The 10,577-nt window shown below is 35.9% G+C and overlaps 1 pseudogene; it reads left to right on the forward strand.

Annotated features, from left to right (window-relative positions):
* The first annotated feature begins 5,971 nt into the window (after nucleotides 1-5,971).
* LOC140641064 (small ribosomal subunit protein uS12-like) lies at nucleotides 5,972-6,425 on the forward strand (annotated as a pseudogene).
* Nucleotides 6,426-10,577: the final 4,152 nt, after the last annotated feature.

The raw sequence follows: 10,577 nt of genomic DNA on the forward strand, positions 1-10,577 counted from the left end.
GGAAACTAAACAACACCAAATAACATGGATCAGAGAGGAAATGAATGAAAGTGAAAATACAATATATTAAATTTGTGAGACATAACTAGAGAAATCCTAAAAAGGAAAATTTATAACAGTAAGTGTATACATTAGAAAAGCGGAAAGGGGGATGTCTGGTAGCTTAGTTGGTTAAGCATCTGACTCTTGATCTGAGTTTAGGTCTTGATCTGTCTTGATCTCGGAGTCCTGAGTTTGAGCCCTACATTGGGCTCTATACTGGGCATGGCACCTACAAAAAAAAAAAAAAAAAAAAGGAAAAAAGAAAGATCCTAAACCATTTAAGCTTCCTCATTAAAAATCCAGAAAGAGAGAAAAATAAACCAAAAGTAAGAAGGAAGGAAACAATATATGAACAGAAATCAATGAAATTTTAAAATGAAAAACAATAGAGATAATAAATGAAATAAAGAGTTCATTATTTGAAAGATTTGTATACTTGAGAAATACCCAGCTATACTAACAAAAAAAGAGAGAGAAGGCATGGTTATTGATATCAGCAATAAAACAAGAGGAATCACTATAGACTGCGATATCAAGAGTTTTAGGGAATACAAACAACAACTTTATACACATAAATTTGGAAATATAGATATAATGGGCTAACATCCTTGAGAAAACACAAAATACCAAAATCAAATATTAAATAGATAATTTGAATATGCCTATAACTTTTAAGAAATGAAATTTGTAATTTAAAAATTCCTCCCAAAAAAATTATCTGGCCCAGAGAGCTTCACTGGAGAATTCTAGCCAACATATAAACATTTAACACAAATTTAACAGAATCTCTTCAAAGAAATAGAAAAGAAGGAGACACTTCAAATGCTGTTTATGAAGATAATTTTACCCTTATACTAAAACCAGACCAAGAAGTACAAAGAGGAAGGAAGGAAGGAAGGAAGAAAGGAAGGAAGGAAGGAAGGAAGGAAGGAAGGAAGGAAGGAAGGAAGGAAGAGAAAGAAAGAAGAAAGAAAGAAAGAAAGAAAGAAAGAAAGAAAGAAAGAAAGAAAGAAAGAGAAAGAAAGAAAAAAAGAAAGAAAGAAAGAAAGAAGAAAGAAAGAAAGAAAGAAAGAAAGAAAGAAAGAAAGAAAGAAAGAAAGAAAAGAAAGAAAGAAGAAAGAAAAAGAGAAAATTCAACACCCATCTATGATTAAAACTTTTAGAAAAATAGGAACAGAGGGAAACTCCTCAGGTTGATAAAGCACACCTATAAAACAAAACGAAACGAAACAAAACAAAAAACCCTCCTGCTAACATTATACTTAATGGTGAAAGAAAATGATTTTTGTCTAAGTCTGGGGAAAAGGGAAGGATGTCTGCTGTGTTAATCTGATTCAACTTAGTGCTGGAAGGTCTAGCCAGTGCAATAAGACAAGAAAAAAAATAAAAAGGGTATAAATCAGAAAGAAAAACAAAACTGTCCCTAGTTACAGATTCTATAATTGTTTATGTAAGGAATCCATAAAAAAATCCTGGAACTAAGAAGTGAGTTCAGCAGGGTCACAGGTTCTAAAATTAAAAAAAAAATGTTATTCAATTGCATTTCTTTTTTTTTTTTTTAAGATTTGTTTATTTATTTTAGAGAGAGAAAGAACACAAGTGGGAGGGGAAGAGGGAGAGGAAAAGAGAATCTCTAGCAGACTCCACACTAAGCCTGATATGGAGCTCAATCTCCCTGAGATCACAACCTGAGCTGAAACCAAGAGTCAGATGCTTAACTGACTGTGCCACCCAGGTGTCCCAATCAATTGAATTTCTAAATATTAGCAATAAACATGTGGACACCAAATTTAAAATGCAATACCACTTACAACTGCTCCAAACAAAATTAAATACTTATGTGTAAATCTAACAAAACATATACAAGACTTATATCCTGAAAAACATAAAATACTAATGAAAGAAATTAAAGAAGATATAAATAGATGCAGATATTATGTTCATGTTTTGGAAGACTCAACATAGTACAATATTAATTTGCCCCCAAATTGATATATAGGTTTAATAAAAGTTCTATCAAAGTCTCAATAAGAAGGACGCCTGGGTGGCTCAGTGGTTGAGTGGTTGCCTTTGGCTTGGGGCATGATCCCAGAGTCCTGGGATCGAGTCCCCCATCTGGATCAGGGGGAGCGGGGAGCCTGCTTCTCCCTCTGCCTATGTCTCTGCCTCTTCCTCTGTGTCTCTCATGAATAAATAAATAAAATCTTTTTTAAAAATCTCAATAAGATCTTTTGTAAATATACACAAAATTTTTAAAAAACTTATATGAACCTGGGCAGCCCCAGTGGCTCAGCGGTTTAGCACTGCCTTTAGCCCAGGGTGTGATCCTGGAGACCCAGGATGGAGTCCCACGTTGGGCTCCCTGCATGGAGCCTGCTTCTCCCTCTGCTTGTGTCTCTGCCTCTCTCTCTCTGTGTCTCTCATGAATAAATAAATAAAATCTTTAAATAAATAAGTAAATAAATACATACATAATTTATATGAACCAACAAAGAGACTAGAATAGCTGAAACAATTTTGAAAAAGGAAGTGGAAGGAATCAATCTATTGAATTTCAATATATAAAGTTGCATAATCAAGACCTATATCAGGGGACTCCTGGGTGGCTCAGTGGTTGAGCACCTGCCTTCAGCCCAGGGTATGATCCTAGAGTCTGGGATCAAGTCCTGCATCAGGATCCCTACACGGAGCCTGCTTCTCTCTCTGCCTGTGTCTCTGCCTCTCTCTCTCTCTCTCTCTCTGTGTCTCATGAATAAATAAATAAAGTATTTTTTTTAAAGACCTATATTAGACAAGAAACTTGTATCAAGAATATATAAAGTAGGGCAGCCTGGGTGGCTCAGTGGTTTAGCACCTGCCTTCAGCCCAGGTCATGATCCTGGAGACCCGGGATTGAGTCCCAGGTCAGGCTCCCTGCATGGAGGCTGCTTCTCCTTCTGCCTATGTCTCTGCCTCTCTCTTTGTGTCTCTTGTGAATAAAAATTTTTTTAAAAAACTAATATATAGAGTGCCTGGCTGGCTCAGTTGATAGAGCATGGCACTCTTAATCTCAAGGTCATGAGTTCAAGCCACATGTTGGATGTGGAGCTTACTTAAAAAAAAAAAAAAAAGATAAAATGTAAGGAATTCTTACAACTCAAGTACAAAAGGAAAAACCCCCGCTTTTAAAATGGGCAAAAATTGAAACAGATGATTTCACAAAAGATGTATAAAGCATCAATGCACAATCATCTGGGAAATGGAAATAAAAAGCACAATGACATATCATTACATTTCCACTTTAATGGCCCAAATTTAAGACACGGATATCAGTGAGAATGTGGAACCACTGAAACTTTCACGTTGCTGATGAGAATGTAAAATGCATAGCCACTATGGAAAAAAGTTTAGCAGTTTCTTATAAAGTTAACTCTTCACTTAAAGTACAACCCAGAGAAATGAAATCACATGTCACATGAAGATTTGTACAAAAATATTTGTAGCAACTTTAATTGTGGTAGCCCAAACTGGAAAAAACCCTAAACCCCATTAACTGGTGAATGGATAAACAAATTGTGGTATATCCATACAATGAAGCACAACTCAGCAAGAAAGAGGAAAGAACTAGTGATACTACCAACTTGGATGACTCTCAAAATATTATGCCAATCAAAGAAATCAGACACAAAAGACTACAAACTCTATCTGTCCCCTTATATGAAATTTTAAAGAGGCAAATCTGATTGCTGGTAACAAGAAACAGAAGAGTTTCTGTCTGGGACCAACTTTGAGGAGACAGGGAAGACAGGAGAGGGGAAGAGATTGAGTTGGAAAGGCCACAAGGGAACTTTCTGGAATGATGGAAATGCTTTCTATCTTGACAGGAGCGTGGGTTACACTAATCAAAATCAACACTTAAAATAAGTACATTTTAATATATGTCATTTATACACAAATTATTTTTTATTTAAATCAATAAAATTGATTTAAAAGAAACAATTCTCAGTCTTTGATAGATCAAAGAAGGAAATAGAGGAACTGAATAATATATTTAATTATGATAGATGAGAGAGAGAAAAATGAATAGAATATTCTATGCATATATTATTCTCAGAACAGTCTTTAAATTGATGCTCTCATAGGTTACCAAGAAAAAATTTAATCCTATAGAAGTAGGATTTCATTGATACATTCACATACTGCAATGCAATAAAATAAGAAATGGATTGCAAAATAATAAATAAACATCACTTGGAAAATTAAAAATGCCCTCATAAATAAAGCTTAAGTCAAAAACAAAATAACATTGCAACTACAGGCTGGAAAATAATTATGATAACATTGTATCAAACTTATGAGATGCTAAGGTAATGCTCAGAGGATAATTCATAATTTTTAATGTTATTTACTATGAAACAAAGAAGAATCAAAATAAATGATCTGAACATTTCAGGAGGTAAAAAAGGAAAATGTACTGGATTTTCCAAAAGAAAAAGAAAACAGTTAATAAGGTTAAAGTTGATGAATTGAAAAAAAAAAAAAAAGAAAGAAAACCAATAATTAATGAAGTCTACATTTGAGTTTAAAAAAATAGTAACAAGACAAAATTCTGGCAAAACTAATTAAGAAAGAGAGAGAGATAAGAAAGAAAAGCTAAATTAACATTATTTTGGTAATGTCAATGAAACTGGCAAGGCAAGGACATCCAGAAATTCTCTGCTTCATAAAAGCAATGAGAAAACTGGCAAAAGTGGTCAGAATCAACTTTTTCAGAACTCTGGAATTTCACCAAAGTCTTGCAGTTATGTGGGAAGTGTTTGAGAAAAAGAGCTGGATCCCAGTAAGAACAGAAAACTTTGTGGTTATTTTAATTACTTTGATCTTCCATTCTCCAGCTCTGCAGTAGTCTTGAAAACTAACGTCTGCCTTTGGGGTGAAAACCAATAGCCTGCTGGCTAATAAATGGAGCAGAACAGTACTATACCTTCTTCAAAGCCTTATTCCTAGTCACTTTTCATGATCTGATCCATCTGATGAGTCCTTGGAAGACTCCATGTTCAATGCTATTTTGACCTGATTCAATGCTTGCCCAGTGCAAGAAACCTCTTCTCTAGAGGCATTTGTCGAAAACAATTACAGGCAATTTTTTAACTTCCTGGCTCCCTGAGGTGGTAGAAAATAACTGGACTAAACAAGAGATAAAACAAAAAAGCTTAGTAAAAGATTTTGGGGAATAAGATATGCATTGGGCTTTGAAAAAGTCTCTGACATTACATTAAAATTTCAGCTTTTTTTTTTTCCTTCAGAAATTCACAAGCTGATCCTAAAATTCACATGAAAATACAAGGGACAAAGAATAGCCAAAATAATCCTAATCTCTAATTTTTTTTAAAGATTTTATTTATTTATTCATGAGAGACACAGGCAGAGGGAGGAGCAGGCTCTCTGCTGGAAGCCTGATGTCAAACTCAATCCCAGGAACCTACGATCACCGCCTGAACCAAAGGCAGATGCTCAGTCACTGAGCCACCCAGGTGCCCCTAGATCTACTTCACTAAGTGGATCAAAGGTAAAACACAGACTGAAATTATAAAACTCTTTGGAGAAAACTAAGTTTCAATTGCTGTGATTTTTAAAAAAGATTTTATTTATTTATTAATGAGAGACAGAGAGAGAGAGGCAGAGACACAGGCAGAGGGAAAAGCAGGTTCCATGCAGGGAGCCTGATGTGGAACTCGATCCTGGGACTCCAGGATTATGCCCCGGGCCGAAGGCAGGCACTAAACCACTGAGCCACCCAAGGATCCCCAGTTGCTGCGATTTTTAAGTAAGCATTATTTTCTCAGATATAACATCTGAAACTCAAGCAACTGAAGAGGAAAAATAGATAAATTCCATTTAATCGAAATTTAAAACTTCCTCTTTCACTCAGACCCATGGTGCTGGCAGGATGGACAAGTGTCAAGGTATTTGTACTGGCAGGAAGCTCTGTGGCCACTGACAAGAGCAGACGTGGCATGATAAACAGAACAAGAAAGCTTATTTGGATACAGCCCGAAGGCCAGCCCTTTCGGAGGCACTTCCCATACAAAGGGAATTGTGCTGGGAAAAGTAGGGTAGAAGCCAAACAGACAAATTCTGCCATCAGGAAGTGTGTCAGGGTCCAGCTGATCAAAAGTGGAGGAAAAAATCACAGCCTTTGTACCCAATGATGGTTGTCTGAATTTTAGTGAGGAAAATGATGGAAGTTCTGATTGCTGGATTTGATTGCAAAGGTCATGCTGTCGGTAACATTCCTGTTGTTCATTTTAAGGTTGTTGAAATAGCCAATGTCTCTCTTGGCCTTGGACAAAGGCAAGAAGGAAAGACCAAGAACAGAAGTTTTGATGGTGAAAACACAATAGTAATAAATTTTCATATACCAAAAAAACATTTAAACTAATATGCTTCAAAAGACACTATCAAGTGAAAGGAAATAAAGGGGAAAGGAGAAAAAATAAGTGGGAAATATCAGAAAGGGAGACAGAACATGAAAGACTCCTAACTCTGGGAAATGAACTAGGGGTGGTGGGTGGGGAGGTGGGTGGGGGGAGGGGGTGACTGGGTGGCAGGCACTGAGGTGGGCACTTGACGGGATGAGCACTGGGTGTTATTCTGTATGTTGGCAAATTGAACACCAATAAAAATAAATGTATTAACAACAAAAAAGACACTATCAAGAAATTGAAGGGGCACCTGGGTGACTCAGTGGTTGAGCATCTGCTTTCAGTTCTGGGCGTGATGTCGTGGTTCTGGGATCAAGTACCACATCGGATTCCCCGCTCGGAGCCTGCTTCTCCCTCTCCCTGTTTCTCTGCCTCTCTCTGTGTGTGTCTCTCATGAATGAATATATACAATCTTTAAAAAAAAAAAAAAGAAATTGAAAAGGCAACCCGCAAGATAGAAGAACATATTTGCAAATCATATGATAATTGTTTATCTGATAACTGACTTGTATCCAGAATATATAAAGAGCGTCTACAACTTAACAACAAAAAGACAGGAATACCTGGTTGGGGGAGCATGCAACTCTTGATCTCAGGTTGTGAGTTCAAGCCCCACACTAAGTATAGAGATAACTTAAAAAAAATGATAGGGGCTCCTGGGTGGCTCAGTTGGGTAAGCATCTGCCTTTAGCTCAGGTTATGATCCCAAGGTCCTGGGATCAAGTCCTGCATTGGGATCCCTGCTCAGTGGGGAGCCTGCTTCTCCCTATACCTCTGTCTCTCCCTTGCTTGTCTCTCTCCCTGTCAAATAAAATCTTTAAAGATAATAATAGACTTTAAAATAATAAAAAATGAATAATCAAATTTAATACAACCCAATAGGCAAAGGATGTGAGTAGGCATGTGTTTTAGGGAACTATAAATAAAAACCATAATGATACCACTCCACATCTATGGATGACCATAAAATAGAAGATAGAAAATAAAAGGTGTTAGCAAAAAAAAAAAAAAAGTGTTAGCAAGGATGTGGAGAAGTTGGAACTCTCATACATCACTGCAAGTAATGTATAATGGTAAAGCCATTTTAAAAACCAGTTCGGTGTTCCTCAAAATGATAAATGTAGAGTTACCGTATGACCCAGCAATTCCACCTCTATGTGTGTGCCCAAGAGAATTGAAAACATGTGTTTACACACAAAAAAACCTGTACATGAATGTTCAGCATTATTCATACTAGACAGAAAATGGAAACAACCCAAACACTCATCAAGGATTAGTATTATTCAGTCATGAAAAGGAATAAAATATGGATACATTTTACAATATGGATGAATCTTCAAAATATAATGCTAAATGAAAGAAGCCAAACATGAAAGACTACATAATATGTGATCCCATTTATATGAACTGTCCAGAATTGACAAATCTGTAGAGGCGGAAAGTGTATCAGTGTTGTCAGGGGCTGAGGGGAACAGGGTAGTGGGGAGTGACAGCTTAATGGGGGCTAGATCTCTTTTTGGAGTGATGAAAATATTCTGGAATTACATAGTAGTGATGGTTGTAAAACCTGTGAATATATTAAAAATCAAGTAACGGTTCACTTTAAAAGGGTGAATTTTATGATATGTGAATTATGTTTCAATACAAAAATTTACAGTATTGGGAATAATAAGGTAGTCTGAACCTAAGACCTACAGGGCAAAATGTTATTTGTAAACACATGTTACATAGACATTACAAAATATTCTATGCTCCAAAAATTAAAAATTCGAATGAACTAGATTTTATGAGAATATGTATACCCATAATGGACTGAAAAAGAAATAGAAAATGTGTATAGACTACAAATCATAGCTGAATTCAAGATGGTTGTCAGAGAATTGTACCAAAAAGGCATTAAATCTATATTGTTTCATCAGAAGATCTTTAAAACTCAAGTCGGATAACACTTTTACACATACACAGAAAATAAAACTAATAACCAGTCATGCTTTGGGTTATGGATATAAAATTTCTTTAAAAAAAAAAAGAAAAAAAAATAAAAAAATAAAAGAATGATTGGATCCAGATGCACATTAAAAAAATAATATGCCAACCACCAAATAGGGCTCATTATGAGAATAGAAGGTCAATTCAATATTAAAAATCCACTATCATAACTAATCATATTAATGCCAGAGATGGGAAACCATATTAAGTTCTTTACATACCAGAGATAATACTTTTACAATTTTATTTTTTTAATCTATATCAAATCAAATGTCAGCATTATGCTTAATGGCAAAGCACTAGAAACATTGTAATTAAAATCAGAAAGAAGACAAAGCCCTCTACCATCAATGTTACTTAACTTCATTATATAAGTGCTTGCTAACACAATTAGATGATAAACTATACCAAAAGCATGGGCAACATTTAAAATATTTAATAAGGAGAGAGTAATATAAACTAATATATTTATTAAAAACATTAAAATTTAGTCCCTTTTGCTTTCTAAGGAAACTAAGATATAAAATTACCAATTAATAGAGGTTATAGTTAATTTTATCAGATAGCTTATTCTAATAATTTCCAAACCATTTGCTGATTTTTAGAAATTGTTGGTGCAATTTTGTAAAACATAGACATCCTAATTAAATGATCCTCTCTCTGAGCTACAATCTGACACATGAATTGCGCCAAATTTTTTAAACAATTTACCATTAATTGGTAGTCAGTGAGTGACTTCATTAAAAACATTTAAAAAAAAAGATTTTATTTATTTATGAGAGAGAGAGAGCAAGCGCACAAGCAGCAGGGAGGGGCAAAGGGAGAGGGAGAAGCAGACACCCTGTTGAAGAGGGAATTGATGCAGGGCTAGCTCCTAGGACTCTGGGATCTTGAGCTGAACCAAAGGTGGGTGCTTAACCGACTGAGCCACCTAGGCGCCCCTAAAAGCATGTCTTTTTTTTTTTTTTAAGATTTATTTATTCATGAGAGACACAGAGAGAGAAAGAGGCAGAGACATAGGCAGAGGGAAAAGCAGGCTCCTGATATGGGCCTGGATATGGAACTTGGGGATCATGACCTGAGCCCAAGGCAGATGCTCAACTGCTGAGCCACCCCAGTGTCCCTAAAAGCATGTCTCTTAAGGTCCAAGATATTGTTCATAGTTCATCTCTCAGCTTCTGCTGAATTTTTTTAGCCTTTAAAACAGTTGGGATTTCATGTACTTAATTTTTTTTTCATGTACTTAATTTTTATTATTAAATAAGCCACAAAATTGTTTACTGTAATGCTGTATTTAATTATAAAAATCATTTATTAATTTTTAAAAAGATCTTATTTATTTATTCATTCATTCATTCATTCATTCATGACACAGAGAGAGAGAGAGAGAGAGAGAGGCAGAGACACAGGCAGAGGGAGAAGCAGGCTCCATGCAGGGACCTGATGCGAGACTTGATTCTGGAACTCCAGGATCACGCCCTGGGCTGAAGGCAGATGCTCAACTACTGAGCCACCCAGACGTCCCCATTTATTAATCTTTACCTTTAATCCATGGGCTTCATAAACGCTATTTTGGGTCAAATAATGGCCAAATAATTTAATAAAGAAAATAATTTATTGGGATCCCTGGGTGGCGCAGCGGTTTGGCGCCTGCCTTTGGCCCAGGGCGCGATCCTGGAGACCCGGAATCGAATCCCACGTCGGGCTCCCGGTGCATGGAGCCTGCCTTTTCTCTCTGCCTCTGTGTGTGTGTGTGTGTGTGACTATCATAAATAAATAAAAATTTTTAAAAAAAGAAAATAATTTATTATAAGGAAATTAAATGAAAAATTTAAAAATTATTACTTTTATCTTTGTTTTTAAACAATAAATATAGGGCAGCGTGTGGCTCAGAGGTTTAGCGCTGCCTTTGGCCCGGGGCATGATCCTGGAGATCAGGGATAGAGGCCCACCTCAGGCTCCCTGCAGGGAGCCTGCTTCTCCTTCTGCCTGTGTCTTTACCTCTCTCTGTATCTCTCATGAATGAATGAATAAATTAAATATTAAAAAATAAAAAACAAATATATTTCTGATAATTTATCA

Source organism: Canis lupus, chromosome 10, assembly GCF_048164855.1.
Source record: "Canis lupus baileyi chromosome 10, mCanLup2.hap1, whole genome shotgun sequence".
In the NCBI taxonomy this organism is placed as follows: domain Eukaryota; kingdom Metazoa; phylum Chordata; class Mammalia; order Carnivora; family Canidae; genus Canis; species Canis lupus.